Source organism: Pinus tabuliformis, chromosome 4_1, assembly GCF_031772625.1.
Source record: "Pinus tabuliformis cultivar Carrire ecotype Pingquan chromosome 4_1, CPIR1, whole genome shotgun sequence".
NCBI lineage: Eukaryota > Viridiplantae > Streptophyta > Pinopsida > Pinales > Pinaceae > Pinus > Pinus tabuliformis.
The window spans coordinates 496,099,959-496,118,846 of NC_142303.1; positions in this window are offsets into that span (position 1 = coordinate 496,099,959).

Here is an 18,888-nt window from a genome sequence, read left to right on the forward strand (position 1 = left end):
AAATAAGGTCCTATGACCCCTCTGATATGTAAGCTGCGGTGGGGAAGCAACATGTCTCGGAACAATAATCTCGGGCTGGTGTGATGGACCTCCCGCCTCATGAATGGCCTCTGGCTCTGGTTGTGGCTGTGGTGGCACTGTAAAGAACTCATGAGAAATGAAGTCTGCCCATGGAATGCCCTGCTGACTCAATTGATGGGAAACAATGAGCTGGATGAGACCATGATGGCACAAACTCCTATGCTGTTGAGCTGGTGACTGCCTCTGAAACACGGACACCATCCTCTGAATATCCTGGAAGAAGTAAACCGGGATGTTCATCATCCTCACTCCGGTAAAGTGCATCAACAGGCGAATGTGACAAGCAAAGACTCGTGAAAACCTTCCCTCACATGTGAAGTAATGCATGATAAGCCGCATGATCGGAGCATACTCCCCCCGGAGGAATCTGAAGGGAAAGACCTCTGACAAGTGACTCATGAATGCTGGCCTGACATATGGCTCAAAATAAACATAATCCAGCATTTTGCGCTTGGGCCACACCTCACCCACATTTGGTATCCCGGTAGCCTCTGAAATCACCTCCGGAGATAGTACAAAATTCACCCCTGCAAGAGTAACCTGCCCATCATGAAGGCGCAAAACAAATAGCCAGGCCAACTCCCTGTGGTGCTGAATCTGGGCAAGCCTCTCGCAAAACTGGAAACATGACATGTACTGGAAACAAGTCACTGCCAATGGGCAAGCCTGTAATTCTGCTAAAGATGTGGGCTCTTCTCTCCTATGATGACCACCTTTGCCACCCGTACGAGGCCTCTGCTGTGCCTCAACCTCCGTAGAAGAAGACCGGTCATCACCTTGCTCATTAGTTTCAGTGGTTGACATGGTGTTATTGAGCAAGGTGGAGAAAATAGACAAAGTTGACTGCTGCCCTGCCTGCAAAATAATGAGAAGTATGCTGTTTTCAAGGGGAAAAAATCATGAGGGAAATGTTAGGGGAGGGACTTTTTCATAAGGAATGGGAAAATATATAAAAACAGGGAACTTTTAAGGAATAATTCACAAAATGTAAAACATGTTATCTCATCTCTCATCATCGGGAAATCATTTGCAAAGAAATATCTTTATTAGGGAAGACATGTAATAAGGTCACCAAGGGAAAGGACAATACATTTTTCAACAGGGGGTAAGGGGTAGCATGTAATACAGGAGATGGGGTAGCACTGATTACTAGCATCAACAGATAGCTCTTAGATTTTGTCCTTTGACTGTACATTATTAGGCATACTCTGTTTTTCCAAGGGATTGATGTACTTTTGATGCTAAGGGGAAATAAGGAATTAATTTACATTTGTCATAAGGGGAGGAAGGCTTTACTTAACAAATTGAAAAGAGAAAGGAGATGCATTGCATCAAGGGTATTAGGGGGATAGAAGGGAAAAGGATGCCTTAGGGTTTGGTTTTGGAGACACAGCAACATTCTTTTGCAAACAGTATTTCAGAGTAGCATGTCCTTTAATAAATATGTACAGCTGTATTTGCTTTGTTTTTGCTTTGAATAACACAGCCTTCTTTTCACTGTATTTGTGAGGACTATGCACAGCAATAAGTTTCTTTTGTTCTTGCAATGGCTTTGCTACACATAGTAATCTTTTCCTCTGTTTTTTGTCTTTTTTGTTTTATTATTTTTACCATTGCAATTGCTCTTTCCTTTTACACAGCACTATTTTGATTTTTGCTGTGTTTTTATATATATATATATTTTTTTTTTATAATATTGCTGTGGGGAAGGAATTAGGGTTTAAGGGATGCATATGAGAGGGATTAGGGTTTTAGGTATAGGGAATGGGGAATTGATATTCATTGCAAATGTGATGAGATAGAGACACATTATGACAATTGTAAATCTAATAGGAGTAATGGAGGGAATAAAGAGGAATTAAAAACCTTGAAAGCAAACACCAACCTTAGCAAAATTGCCTACATGAACGAACAATCACTAAACCTATTTCTCTTCATATTTTTGATGGTAAAAATGCATGAACACAAGCTCATCATCCATGTTTCAAACATTCAATACATTAGAGAGGCCTACCTCGAGCAATTAGCAAACCAAAACGCGATTTGAGTGGATTTAGGAAGGTTCTGTGAGTGGGAGCCCGAGTGGTCGCGCGCAGGCTCCGAGTGGTCGCGCACACCCCGAGTGGTCGCGCGCGTTAGAAATTTGAACTGTGGAGGAGGCGCCGAGTGGTCGCGCACCGCCCAGGTGGTCGCGCACACTGCCCGAGTGGTCGCGCACCAGAAATCTCCTTAATTTTTCTGCAATTCGCCCTCTTTCTCTCTTTCCGCCCTCTTGCTCTTCTTTGCTAGCTCATAGAGGCATAATGAAGATGTTTAGAGGGAAATTTACCTCTTGTAGGTTCAAATTGAAAAAATTAATTTACAAAACCCACTCTCTAATGTTCTATTTTGACATTCACTTTTAACACTGCTTTTTGAGTTGCTTTGTCCTGAATTTAGCTTTTGAGGCGCTTTAACTTCATTCTTTCTGCAGGTTGACCATCTGATGGACTCTGGCGAGGAGACCAGGGTTATTGCCGGCATTTTGAAGACTTTTGAAATTTTCCTTATTTTTTACAAATATTACATGACCTTGGGTTTAAAAACAGGGTTTTTAAATCCAAGGTATAAATGAGCTGTACCTGATGAAAAATATCAATGGAACATATGTACATACCTCCTTCCGGCTTGCTGGGGACTCATGGACCTTTGACTCATGACCTTGCAGTGATTTTTGACCAAAACCCTAGACCTAAGACTTGGGACTTCAAGACAAAACAAAACAAGTATGACACAAGCTTAATACCTGACATGACCTGATCCAGCAAAGCCAAGAAGGGGACAAGGACCAGCTCCTCCATCAGTTTTATGGCATGCCTAACGGGATGCAAAACTGACACTGATGAGACACCTACCTATGCATATGCAAAGAGCTTTTGATCACCGATGGAGGGCTCAAGACCGACACTAACAGGTTGCGCAGGGGTAAAAGGGGAATACACATGTCTTATGTGTAGTTCCTCCCTTGTGTGGAGATGGGATTTTGACCCGGGTTGAGAGGTGGAGATTGGATAGGCAATTGTGTGCAGAATTTGGCAAGGTGAATTAGGAGGCTCGGGTGAGTGTTTCACTTTGTGCAAAGGTGCACATAATTTGTAAGAAGTTTGTTCTATGCCTTGATGTAAAATATTCTAAGTGTTGGCTTGAAGTTTGTCAAGCATCACTTGCATTTGTACAATTGAAGTAAAGCTGTTATAATATATTGTTGGGCAGACTTTCTGGGAGTTGCCCCTCCCTTTGTACTTGTTTTTTGTTGATGTTCTCGGTTTATTGTACATGGTTAATGATTGAGAATGATCTTCTTTAAAGTATAAAGGATAACTCTTTACTTGGTTGCAAGAGAACATAAATTAAAGTAAGTTTATGTTGGAGTAGGCGTAGTCCATAAACGTTAGTATTGTTAAAAAGAAAGCGTTCAGTGGTGCCGCACCTCGCTACAAGCGGTTGGAAGATCACCGCAGGTGTAGGGGCGTGACAATAGGCTTGGGAGAATCATATAATACGTTCTTAGTTGGTCATAAGGCATCATTTAGGTGCAGGTTCGAGAAAGGAGAGTTGTGGCAATTTGATGGTTTGGAGGGGGTCAAGAGAAACATGGCTATGGGTTGGCAGCTTGGAAGTTAGCCTGGAGGGTGCTTGGAGCCCTAGACAACATGGTCATTAGGTTGGCACCTTGGCTATGGATGTATGATTATTTTCGTTTATTGTTACCTACAGAGTTGCAACCCCAGCTCGAGGGTGACTTATGGTTGAAATTGATGAACAACGACGTCTATAGTAGGGCGAAACATAGATGACCCATAGCTAGTCAACCTTCTTATACAGATAAGTGTCCATGTACCATATTGTGCTAAAATATTTATATTTATTGTGTGTGACACGGTGTCATTGTTTATTATGTTGTTTTTCATTTATGTAGTTGCAATCTTAAACCCTAGATTTAAGGATTTGTGTTAAAATGTTTATGATTTTTCAGGTACTTCATTGCGCATGATTATTTGAGATTATATATAAAGAACCTATATGTTATTTTACAATATTAACCTGTTGTTATATAGTATTTTATGCATAATTGAAGGAATATATTGTTCCCTATGGGTTACCCAATTGTATTAAATACAAATTGGCTAGGTTCTTCCCAGGTTTTGTTGGTTATGGCTTATATGCTAATCAAAATTGCTATATATAAAATCTAATGTATGTGTTAATTATTTATTTATTATACATGTTTTTGGTTATTTAAACAAACGTTAATAATTAGAGACGTAGATGGGTTTTTTTAGAATTATAGATAGAATAGTTGATGGATTTAATTGGCAAAGTTTGGTTGTGGTCATGTAGTGTTTCTCGACCATATTTTACTAAGATCAGTTTAGATCCATAATAACTCCAAATGTAATAAGGGATGAGAGAGATCAAATATATTTTCACTCTAAAAAGAAGTTTGTGCCTCCAGATATTTGATCCTTCTCGCTACCTAGTAGATCCAGAATTAAGATGGATCTAAACTGGTTTAATTATTCAATATAATTATAAATATAATTTTTAATTCTATTTTTTATTTTATTTTTATTTTTATTTTTATTTTTATGTTACAACATCTCTTCCAGACTCAGTTGTTCAAAGATTGTGTTTTTCAAAAACAAAAAAACAAAAAAAAAAAAATAGATTTTTTTTTAAATATTGTTAGAAATAAAAATTATTAAAATACTAATTTCACACAGACATGTTTATTTTAAATAAGGTTTTCAAAATTTTAATTTAATTGTTAATAATTATTAGGTGGATAGTAGGAATTTAACCTCCATGAAATATGCTAAAATATTATTAATAATAGTAACAAATTATATGTTGAGACTTATCTTAAAAGTAGTTATGTATTTTTTGTAATTTTAATTAAATTGATTAATTAAATAAAATATCTTATAGGCAATTGTAATGTGAAATTAGTAACACTTTTTTGGGACGTTAATAACATTATTGCTCCATAATATTGTAACAACATTTGTTTACAAATTAAGAATCTTATGATAGAATAAAGTAAACAATTACATTTTTTTTTAATGTATAATGTTTTAATATCCTATCCTATTCTTCCACTAAACATTTACATTTTTTTTAATGTATAATGTTTTAATATCCTATCCTATTCTTCCACTAAACATTTTGATTAGTTAGAATTACTAACTATTTTGAGATTCCAAATATTGATAGAGTATAGTTTTCCCATACTATACTTCTCTAATATAATCTATCTAAAAACATAAATCTCCAATAAATTTTTCCTTTTCCAAGAAATATTTTGATCAACGTTGAAGCCGAGTGCGATGGCAAGCATCCTATTATATCGCCGCCGCCCCCCCCCCCCACAAAAGGGAAAAATAGGTCCATAATGAGTATGGTCATCTTGCTGCTCCTATAAAGAAGGGTCTTTGATATTATGAGTTCGAGCAGAATAGAGAAGCCATTCGGTGACATCTGCCATCCCACCAGCTTTTGTTGAGGATTTACTATTAAAGTTTATATTTTTATATCTTAATTATTATCATAATTTAATAATTTATGGCGTTTTTTTTTATAAGGTTTTAATTCTCAATGACTTAAGGTTTATATTTTTATATATTTATTATTATAATAATTTAATACTTTATCATAAATTAATAATTTATTGGGTTTCCTTGGATAAAGTTTTAAATCTGAATGACTTAATTTTAGTATAATTTTTCTTATATTCCAATATGATTCAGATTCTCAGTCAGCATTATCCACTTTTTATCTCGAACATAAAACCTATTACAGACTAAACGTGGAGTGGATTTCAAAGATAACTTGTACCGTGGATAATCCCAATTAATTACCTGTAAATTATGTTATATTTTATAAAAATATGACTTCAACACATATTATTTTTAAAGCCTAGTTGGAGGGCTTCTATGACCCAAGAATGATAGAAATTTGCAAGGGACTTTCGGCCCTTGTGTGAACTCCTGTAATCCAGTTTGCTCGTGCGCACACAATTATTTTCAAAAAGATTCGATCAAGAAGATCAAGTAATATTTCTGATCAAAAAACTAGCTTTGTAGATATCAATGTTCATATATTTCGTATTGTTGAGTGAGACTCACGGTTCCAATGTATAAAATACCAAATTTCAAATGTAGATGCAATAAGATCATGGTTCAGCTGCAGATTTGTTATCAAGATAGTGAGTATTTTATTATTAATAGAATAGAGAATGAATAACAGTTTTATTATTAAAATTAGAAATAGAACAAAAGAGACTAATTAGGGGTATTCTTAATGATTGCATATATATATATAAGAAAAGTGATGAAATTTCTAAGGCTTAATTTTTTTTTCAAATTTTACACTCGAAAAATAGATTTGCATCCTTTCCAGACAGATTCTTGTTAAAATAGATGTAGATTGGTAGAATTAATAATAATAATAATTTAAAATAAAATTATAATTTAATTAATTTTGATGATTTTGTAATATGTATCATGAAATAATATCTCCATATTTCTAGTAGATTGATGAACATCATCTTAATTTTACTTTTTCAATTATAACATAAAGATAATAATAAAAATATATTTCAACTAAAAAATATTTATTTCTTATTAAATCCAATATTTTTTATTTGTATATTTCAATTCATCTAAATTTCTTATTTCTTTAATAATTTTCCTAATTTTTTTCTTTTATAATTTTCATAATAATAAAAAATTAGTAAACATTAATATATAATACTAATATAATTATTTTATAATTTTTATTTTTATAGAATTTGAGTTAGTTTATATATATATATATAGAAAGAGAGATAGTTTTGAGACGTGTTCTTCATCTTAGTTTAGAAGAGATGTCCTCCTATCATGTTATGTTATATAAATATGTTATTCCATGATAATAACATAAAATAAAATAAATAATTATATTTATTAATTAAATAGTTTTAGCTCCATAAAATTACATTAAAAAAAAATATTATTATAATTAATAATTAAATTAACCTAGATCCATCTTAAATCTGGATCTACCAAGTGTTGAGAAAGATCAAATCTAAGGTGCAAACCTCTTTTAGATTGAAAGTATATTTGATTCCATCTAAGGTGCAAACCTCTTTTAAATTGAAAAGATATTTGATCCCTTTCAGCACTTGGTAGATATGAATTTAAAATGGATCTAGGATGGTATTATAATTTCTATAATTAATATATAAGTGCACTTAGATGTTCTTACCTACTTTGGAAGAAATGTTGTAATATTATGTTATGGAAACAATCAACGACTTGGGGTTGGCATTGATGTTAATAGGTTTTTAGAGCTTTCATGATTATATGTTCACTGCAAAGGTTTGATTGAGTGTTATTGTTAAGTTATGGTATGTTCTACGCTTAGAGCAATTTACTTTTCTTTCTTATTATTATTCATAAATTAGCAATCACATATGCATAAGTAAAGTGTAGATAGAACATTAAACGATCAACAGAAAACAAGACAAGACAAGAGACACAAGATGTGGCAGCTAGCCCGGGACAAACCCCACAATGTGTGGGGAAACCCTTTGATCAAATATTCCTTTATCTTGAATAATTCAACAGAGGGAAATAGTACAATAAATTTGATTTATATCAGCAATTGCAAACCCTAGATCAGCAGCATCAACATTAGCGGCTTCATCATCAAAACTAGGGTAGTCGATATCTCACAAACTGACCGTCGGATTGGCTTGATTCCACCACCAAAAAATATGGCCTTCAGAGGAGGTCTAGATGGACCTACAACGCAGTTCAGAAGAGGATGTTTGATGGTCAACACTGGTCAAAGTTTGGATCTGCAGTTGCAACTTCAGGTTCAGCAACTTCCTTCCACATGTGTGAGTGAGAGTCTCTTTTCTGTGCAGTACAGAAGAGCCTCTTTTTTTGCACAGGAGAGAGAGAGAGATGTGATGATTTGAGTGATTGCAAATGAGGAAATGTCCTCCTGTATTTATACACAACTGATGATGTTTGAATAGATGCGACTGTTGGGCTTTTGAGCCTACAAGAGTTGTAGGTTGGCTTGATAATAATTCCATAATCAGAATAAATTCATATCTCCATAAATACTTATCGGAATCGGATGATATTAAGATCAATCCTACACCTCTCAATGAGAGGAATCTAATAAAAATAATATCAGCAATGAATAAGATGACCCACATGGAGTTTGGCCCTAGTTGCCAATGTTAACACTCCCTCTCAACTAGCGAGAACTCCATCTGCAATGTGTCTTTCGGTCACTACTATTCATCCATCAAATGCATTGCCCTATACAGCCCGACCCTTGCCTTGCTCTGCTCTATTCTGCCTATACTGCTTTGTCTTGTTCTGTCCTGTACTGATCTGTACTCCTCTACTCTGTTTTTCTCTGCTCTGCTCTTCTTTGTTCTGTTTTGCTCTGCTTTTGTCCAAATTATGAAGAAGAAAAAATGATCGAGGATGCATCATATTGACTCAAAGTTAGTCTCAGAGTATGTACCACTAGTCCCAGACTAGTCTCAACCAACCCGAAGTCAGCGCCATAGTGAGTACAACTCCTACCACCGGTCCGAGACCAATATCATCCTCCACTTACTCAAATTCAGTCTCAGAGTGCGTACCACTGGTCCCAGACTAGTCTCAATCAACCCGAAGTCAGCGTCATAGTATGTACCGCTCCTACCACTGGTCCTAGACCAATATCACAGTCTCAGAGAGTGTACCATTGGTCCCAGACCAGTCTCAACCGACCTGAAGTGAGAATCATAGTATGTAGCACTCTCACTGGTCCCAGACTAGTACTGCATTGACTCGAGGTTAGTCTTAGAGTATGTACCACTGGCCTTAGACCAGTCTCAACCGACCCAAAGTCAGCATCATAGTGGGTACAACTCCTACCACTAGTCCCAAACCAGTATCATTGATCCCAGATCAATGAAGGTCATCCTAGCATAGGGAGTACGGTAGATACAGCGATGCATCCATCGGTACTACTATGGTCCCTAACTTCATTTCCCTGCTCATTGATCAGATGAGAGGTGCTTCCCATGAGTCCTTGACTGCATGGGTAGGATGCCTTGAGAGGAGAGCTTAATCAATCATGTCCTCGCAGAAGAACTAATCATCCTACTACATAATCGCCATGGAGAACACATCATCCATGCCTCATAGGAGAACTAATCATCTTGCTACATAGTTGTCATGGAGAACCCATCATCCAGACCTCACAAGAGAACCAATCATCTTGCTACATAGTCACCATGGGGTGTACATGTACACCACCAGCAGATAGTGAATCACCCTGTGGTCATATGTCGCTCCAAGATGTACCTCGCACCCCCCCGGAGCTCCCAAAGCTCAATGCATCATACAGGACCCTCATCGGAGGGTCTTTGAACAACACCAAGTTGTTCTCGGAAAGTTAGGAATTTTACTTTCCCTAGGGGATTTGTCAGAATGTCAGCGACCTGTTCATTGTCAGAATGTCAGCGACCTGTTCATCTGTATCGATATGTTGGAGCCTTATAGCTCCCCCTTGCACCATATCTCGAATATAGTGATACTTGATATCGATATGCTTGGAGCGATCATGAAATACGGGATTCTTTGACAAACGAATCCCACTCTGGTTGTCACATAGGATCACGGTGGTATCTAATGTAAATCCAAATAGTTCACTGAAGAGCTTAGGCAACCAGATTGCCTCACAGGAGGCCATGCTAGCAGCAATATATTCTGCTTCGGTGGTCCTCAAAGCCACTAACATCTGCTTCCTACTCATCCAAGATATAAAAGTAGATCCCAAGGAGAAACAGCACCCGAAAGTGCTCTTATGGTCCTCCACATTGCCTGCCCAATCAGCATCAGTATATCTAGGTAGTCTCACATCTCCAACAGTGTATCTTAACCCATAAGTGATTGTGCCCCGAAGACATCTCAGAATATTCTTGGCATCAATCCAATGAGTCTCAACCAAATATGAGCTCACCATGCTCATTGTAAAACATATGTCCGGACGAAGGTTCACCAAGAACATCAACACGAATGAGTTTATGAAACTAAGAGGCATTTCCCAAATATGGTCTGACATCACTACCATATAACTTCTAAAAGTTAAGATCCTCGAGGTAGTCACAGGCTTGCAGTCCACCATACTGAATCTTTCCAATATCTTCACCACATATTTTCCTTGAGGTAGGAAAATTTCCCCTGGCTTCTACCATACTTCAAGTCCTAGGAAATAATGCATCAGTCCTAGATCCTTCATTTCAAATTTAGAAGCCAACTCCCTCTTACATTTGTGAATAAGAGGATCTGCCCCTGTTAGGAAGAGGTCATCCACATATAACACCAGAATGAATGGTTTGTCATCTTCAACCTTAAAATAAAGGATAGGATTGGCTTCACTCCTAGTGAATCCCAGCTTCATCAAGTAGCTATTGATCCTCTCATACCATGCTTGAGGTGCTTGCTTCAGCCCATAGAGAGCTTTCTTCAAACTGCATACATGAGATTTTTTATCATAAATCTCAAATCCTTCGGGTTGCTCCATGTAGACCTCTTCTTTGATCAAACCATGCAAGAACGCAGTCTTGACATCCATATGATGTAGGTTCCATCCTTGTGAAGCCGCAAGGGCTATGATCGAGCGGATTGTCGTATATCTAGCAACAAGTGCAAATATCTCATAATATTATATACCTTCCTTCTGGGAGAAGTCACGAGCAAAAAAAAGCCGTATACTTTTTTGTACTTCCATCTACTACATGGTTTATCTTGTAAAGCCATTTTGAAGTGACAACTGTCTTGTGCTGGGGTCTCGGAACTACTTCCCAGACATCATTCTTCATAATAGACTCATATTATTTGGTCATAACATCCTTCCATACTTGATGGTTGACAACATCTGAGAATGATGAAGGCTCATTTTGTATGATCATGCTCATGATAGTCAGGTATCCTGATACCTATTAGGTTTCTTACTTTCATGGAAGGTTCCTCGGGGTGTAGCATTTCCTTCAATATCATCAAGTATCCCCCTAAGCCATGAAGGCCTCTTCCTATTAGAAGAAGGCTCATGTGGATAAATAGGATCCATGGGTTCCTCTACATCAGGCATTGTTACATCATCTACCCATAGAAACTTTGGAAGTATTTAATCATGGAGCACGGCATGGACAACTTCCACAATCATATAGTTCTTCTTTTCCACCACATTATTTTTCTTAGGAGTTTGTGGTATAGTAGTCTCCCTCTTAATGCCAACCTCAAATATGCCTAAGTGACCCAACTGTAATATATCAGAGGTATTTCTTTGGCTTGAGGGGAATGGTCTCCTTTTGAGATTTCCTTCAACACATCCTAGGCATACACCTTCTTTCTCTACTTGAAATTTTGGCATCCCTGTCACCATTTTTCTTACATCGGGTAGAGATTTATAATGAAGGTGGGAAAACCTCCGATGCCAAAGTTCATACTGAAGAGATGTGTCCTAAGACATGACACCTAGCGGACTTCCACCGACCTGATATAATGAATCAACACAAAACCCAATAGTAAAGGCATTTTTAACATTATTTTTCCATATATGTACCTTGTCATTGTTCAAGGTTACCTTGTAGCCTTTGTCTTCCATTGCCGAGATGGACACCAAGTTCCTTTTGAGGTCAGGTGCATTTAATACATCCTGGAATTTCTAGCCTTCTTGAATGGTTGTCCTCTTCCTTGATTCCTAGCACTCCTTTTACCTTTGCTATTGAATTTTCCATTCCTTTGATTGCCATGAGAGGGATTTTGATCATCGTCGCAGTGTGAGTCCTTTCTATCAAGGCACTCCCTTGCATAGTGACCTGCTTTGTCACAAATGTAACATCGTCCTCTTCTTCCACCCTTAGGTCCAGTCTTTCTTTCTTATTTAGTCCCAGAATTATTTCTTTTCTTAGCATGAGAAGAAAAGGTAGCAGGAGGACCTTTAGGCATGGGCATTTCTTGCTCTTCTACCCTTGTTTCTTCTTGGATGCATCTAGCAATTAATTCCTCGAAACCAAGATTTACATTATTGTTCAGAAGAGTAGTCCTCAACACGTGCCATTCGGATGGTAATCCTCCAAGAGTCATGAGTTCCATTTCCGTATCAGTAATAGTCTCCCCAATAGATAGGAGATCGTTCCTAATCTCAGTGATCCTTAAGAAGTATTCTTGCATACTCTCATCTTTACACTGCTTAATTCCCTTCAACTTATTTCTAAGAAATAAAACTTGATTTACATCATTAACTTTAAATAAACTCACCAGTCTATCGTAGATTTCCTTGGAGGTGTTCAGGTCAGAGATGTAGGCCACCAAGCGCTTGTTGATAGAGTATCGGACGATCTTCTTTGTTTTTACTTCTTCGGTTTTCCATTTGTTCCTAGCAGCAATGGATGCATTTGATGGAGGCTCAACAATATTTCCTCTCACATGGTCCAACACTCCTTCATCGTCTAAGGTTAGATCGATAGACATGTTCCATCTGTGATAGTCAACTTTCTCACTGAGCTTGTCATCGACAGGAAAGAGTGATGAGGACCCCATAGTTCTTTTAAGATAGCCTTGCCAATCTTCTCTTCAGTGATTTCTCTTGCTCTTGCTCGGGCTTTCTCTTCACCTCAGCTCTGATACCATGTTAAGTTATGGTATGTTCTATGCTTAGAGTAATTTACTTTTCTATCTTATTATTATTCATAGATTATCAATCACATGTGCATAAGTAAAGTGTAGATATAACATTAAACAATTAATAGAAATCAAGCCAAGACAAGAGACACAAGATGTGGCGGCTAGCCTGGGACATACCCCACAATGTGTGGGGAAACCCTTTGATCAAATCTTCTTTTATCTTCAATAATTCAGCAGAGAGAAATAGTACAATAAATCTGATTTATATCAGTAGTAGAAAACCCTAGATCAGCAACATCAGCATTAGCAGCTTCATCATCAAAACTAGGGCACTCGATATCTCGTAAACCAACCATCGGATAAGCTTGATTCCACCACCAAAAAATGCAGCCTTCAGAGGAGGTCTAGATGGACCTACAACGCAGTTCAAAAGAGGAGGTTTTATGGTCAATGCTGGTCAAATTTTGGATCTACAGTTGTAGCTTCAGGTTCAGTAGCTTCCTTCCACATGTGTGAGAGAGAGTCTCTTTTCTGTGTAGTAGAGAAGAGCCTCTTTTTCTATGCAGGAGAGAGAGAGAGAGAGAGAGAGAGATGTGATGAGTTGAGTGAGTGCAAATGAGGAAATGTCCTCCTATATTTATACACAACCGATGATGTTTGAATAGATGCGAATGTTGGGCTTCTGAGCCTACATGAGTTGTAGGTCGGTTTGATAATAATTCCATAATCAAAATAAATTCATATCTCCATAAATACTTATTGGAATCAGATGATCTTTAGATCAATCCTACACCTCTCGATGAGAGGAATCTAATAAAAATAATATCATCCATGAATAAGATGACCCACATGGATTTTGGCCCTAGTTGCCAATTTTAACAGTTATATAAGTGTCTACAAGTTTTAAAGGTGCCTGGAAAGTTGTGGAATTAGTGGCAACAATTTATGGGCAAAGAAAGTTAAAATTTATCTAGTTACAAGTAGTGTCACAGTCTCCTAATGCTTACAGAGAAGCACTAGACTAGTGTTGCACTCTACCCATTATATGCCTAGGTAGTTTACTGTTAAGTTTCTCATGCAGTGCCTCGTAGTTTGTTGTAGGTTCTAGAATAAAATACCATAAGAATACACCAAAGTAATTGCCCTTGGATTTTCCAAAGAAGGATTGATTGACTTGGTTTACAATGGATTTGATTGAATTAGTCTTCAAATGATTGTGGAACGCAATGATAAATCAATTATGAGTTAATGGACTCGATATGGTCCTACAATTTTTATAAACATAATTAATTATTGGTTATCGAGTTAGTGGCTTGAGATCTAGTTGTTAGTGTGGTTGATTGAGTCTCCAAATTGAAATGTGAATATTGAGTAAAGATTGTAATACTTTGATTTGGTTGAAGGGATAAGGATCAAATTAATTGCTTAGCTAATGGCATAGATATGGTCAATTAAGTTGACAAGGAGCATAATCATTGTTATGTAGTGCACATAGGCATAATCGATAATAATAATGTGTATGGATCTTGTTAAGATGTAAGGGATCGATTTATTGTTCTTGGATCTAGTCAATTTAGAGTGTGTTGTATATACTATCATATGGTTGGAAAAATTGTGTATGGGTTGTGCAAATAGTGAGTGCATTGTGTGTCAATTAAAAAGTGTAGGTGACAATTTTGGAGTTAGTATGTACATAGATGGAATGATTGAGAGACATGTTTACAAAGAGAGTGTGCATGTGCTTTATTGTCTAAGTGATTGTGCATGATATATCAAAGTTGGTGCACATGAGATATGAAAATATACAATGTGCATGTCCTACAATTAAATCAATGTGGATGCATTGAGATAGGGGAGAAACATTGTTTGATTAAATATATATGCACTAATGATATAGAGCATATTCAAAGATAAATGTGTAAAGTTTGTGACAAAGAAGTGACTTAATATTCACACTTGTATCATAGATTATAACTCCTATAGAATGCATATTGAAGTGGCAAAGCTAGTGCACACATGAACAGAGGCGATCACTTCATCCTATAGTAGATCAATTTTTTTTCTTGATTGGAGGTTAGACAAGTGTGTAATTGATGTTGAGGAGTGGACATTCAAATTGTTGTTTGGTCTTTAGACTCAACTAAAATGTTGAGTATCATGCGAGAAGTGTATCGACAACGTATCGATTGAGTGACATAGAAGTAGAGGTCGATGGTGTGCACAATATAATGCAGAGATGGAGTTTGAAGTTCCCATATTGAAGTTACCTTACACAGACTGATGGCTAACAAAGTATTTGTGTGTTGACATGTTTTTATTGCAAGGGTTTGATTAATGTATTAAGTCAGGGTCTACTATTGTAATATGTATATTTTTATTATTTGATGATCTAAGTAGTAATGTGTTAGATGATGGCATTAGTGTCTTAATGTATATGGTAGAGAGAGGCCTATGTTGAAAGTGTGTATGTTGCTAGTTTTGATGCACTGATGTATGAGTGAGGGAATAATATTGTATCAATGATTTCTTAGCATTGTGTCAAAGTTTGTATGTTGCTAGTGTTGATGGACCAATGTATGAGGAGGGTATAGTATTGTATCAGTGATTGTTAAGTATTGTCTAAAAGTGTGTATGCTGATAGTGTTGATGGATTGATGTGTGAGTGAGGACGTAGTATTATATCAATGATTACTTAGTATTGTGTCAGAGTGTGCATGTTGCTAGTGTTGATGGATTAATGTATGAGTGAAGGCATAGTATTGCATCAATGATTGTTGAGTATTGGGTTAGAGTGTGTGTGATCAGCAAAGTTGTATTGGAAATAGATTGATGTATTGTGATGAGTAGAACAATTACATGAATCCAGTATGAAAATGGACAAAATGAGACTCATAGTGTTTTGTATATGGAGATTGTGGATCCTAGTCTAAAATATTGTGAAACACGTCCACAAAGAAGCTTGAAGGTTGAGGCCTTCAGTAAGGGCAGTAGTGGCTTATTATGACATGGTGTAGTGACATCCTTCAGGTAGTGGTTTGAGAAATTGGGAGTAGAGGCTTCTTTCTAGTGGTGGCTAGGAAATCTTGGATGTTGGGGCATCCAATAGGTAGTGCCTTGCAAGATCATGGGAGTAGTGGATTCCATTAGATGGTGGTCTGCAAAGTTTAGATAAGTAATGGCCTAGAGTGAGTGTTTCTCACGTGAAGAGAAAGTTATAGCTTGCACAATGGTGGTGGCCAGTGCATGAAGATGTAAAAAGAATATTTTAATAATAGGAAGATGATGATGAAGACAACAACCGATGATGGCTTTTTCCTAGTTGGCTTTTCCACCTAATATCCAGTGTCCCCATGTGCGATGGTTGATTTATGTGTTGTTGATCTCATGTTTATGTGTGTTGATCTATTGCTTATGGTTCATGTTTAGGCATAAATCTTCTCATGTGTTATGTTGCTAATTGGTTGATGAATCAGTGTTTATTTAAGAAAGGCAAAAAGAAAAAAGTGAAAAATGATTAATCCATGGGTACACTATTATTTCAACACCCCCTTCTCTTTAGTGTGAAGCTTCCAACAATTTTGACTTAAAATAAAAATAAAAATAAAACCATATATATAAATGTAATGAAGCTAAATCTATTTTAAGTTTAGGTTTAAGTGCCAAGAGATATTGTGGAAACCCTTAATCAAATTTTACACTCAAAAATTCTTAATATTATTATAATTATGTTAAAATTACAATTATATCTATTAAAGTAAAATATATTTTTTAATATAACTTTGATGTCTTTTAATAATATATTTTTTTAATATCTTTATTAATATAATATTTATTAAAAAATTTATATGTAAAAATAGAATTATAAAGATTAAGCTCTTAATTAAATAAAAAATAATAATTTTATTTTATTTTGTATCATTTTATTTTTATTTTAGGCTAAATATATCTTAATTTTCAATCTTTTAAGTATTGAAAAAATTCCATTTCAATTAAAATAGGAGGAAGCTTGTTAGCAATACAGTTTGCTATCTCAATCCATATAATCCTACGACTAAATGCAATATATTTTAGCACCATGGATCAAAGGTTCCATGTAATTGTGTTGTGATGGACGTATGATACTATACATATGGAATCATGTTTTGCTACCATAAGAATAGCATGAGTTGATGTCCTTATACTCAAGTCACATGAAAAAGTATTGTACTAAACTATGCACATGCATTTGTTAGTTGTGCTCGAGTCATGGGAGTTACGTGAGTGACAGAGAGCATACCATATTCATGATAACTTAAAAGCCAAACTCATTTATCGAGAAAGGTGTTCCAAAGCTTTTGTTCGACCATCTGCAAGTAGTCTTCAATCTGATATCTGAAATGATCACTTTGCAGACTCCCAATAGTGTTATAAACTGTTCATGGTTTGCGTTCTACAAGTCTGAGAATTATGTGTTAAAGATAATTTCCGCAAGCACTGTAATGTCTGAGAAGGTTTTTTGTTGTTATACCTTTTGGAGCAGGAATGGAATGGGTGGAATTGGAAAGAACTCGCTTAAATGTACTATTCCAATTTTTTGATTGACAGAGCCTGCTGTTGGTGCTTCAAAACCAGGGCAGATGGAGCGGTAAGAGAGATGCCAGATTCTCTTGAAAACGTTAAGTGTTTTTGAAATTCTATTTATAGACTATGTATAGAGTATTTATAGACAAGCTCCTCTCATTGGCTTAACTTCAAAACTTCCTCTTAAGTTATGTACATGAAGATATTTTTTCAATACACCTAAAGGTTTAGGATCCCATCGGAAGGACGCAAGCAGATAATTAAAAAAAAAATTGAGCCTGACGTCAAAGAATTTGTGTAGAGATATGTTTATTTGGGTTCGCTCCAGTGTAATCAAGTTTTTGTGAGATTTTGAAAATAAGATATTTAAGAAACGCTGCGAAGTCCCAATTTCTCCGCATGAAATTGCATAGTTTGATGAGAGTCCAATAGAAATATATTGATATCAAACACACGTATGGAAACAATTTCGTTTAAATAAAATTCAGATATATTTAAGGTGTAAAATTCAGATAGTTTTTTTGATTTAAGTGATATAAAAATTGAGAAGGTATCTTTTTCTTGGTTGAAAGTTTGCATATCATTTTCATTTTTATAATATAATTTATAAGTTTAAAGGTATTTTTATTTGGTTCATATTTGGAAATTGTTTTCCTAACAAAATTTATGGAGTAGTTTTGATGCAAAGTATTATATAAATTATGTTATCTGAATTTGAAAAAAATAAAAGGTATTGGTAAAATAAAATTTGAATTTGAACAAAATAAATAATAAGTTTTACATTATAATATTTTTTTTCCATGTAAGTGATTTTTATTTTAATTTGTAAGTATAGATAGTTTAACTATCATAACTCTTGGGAATTTTCATGGTTATAAGGAGCCTTTGATGCATTGTGACCCCATAGTGTGTGGCACTTACGTGTGTCACAACTAACTAGTGTTGAATAACTTTGATCCATTGAAACTATGCCTCACAATATAATACTAATTAATTATATTCTATGTAAGTTATTTAGGGAAATATCATAACATTTTCAACACAAAACTAAGAATCCATAATGTCCCATTCAATAATTCTTGAATAAATTAACGTGTGGTATAAACTCATGAATGACTATAATAACACAATGCTTAACTTTTATGGAGATCAACTCTCTAGACTTTTATTTTTATTACAATAGCAAAAATACCAATTTTGGGTAGCCACAAGCCTTTAGCATGACCCATCTCCATAGAAGGTAAAAAACACCAAAAGCTAGATTGGTTGGAAAAATCACCATAATTTGACTTTGATCACCCAAAACACTAAATTTGAGACTACACCCATCTCCATACAAGGTAAAAATCACCAAAAACTAGCTTGGTTGGAAAAATCACCATAATTTGACTTTGATAACCCAAATCACCAAATTTGAGACTACTACCCAAAAACACCAAATTTCATCCCATGTGGAATGACCTATCTAATATGTCCAAATTTCATTCCATGTGGAATGACCCATCTAATATGTAATGTCCCAAAT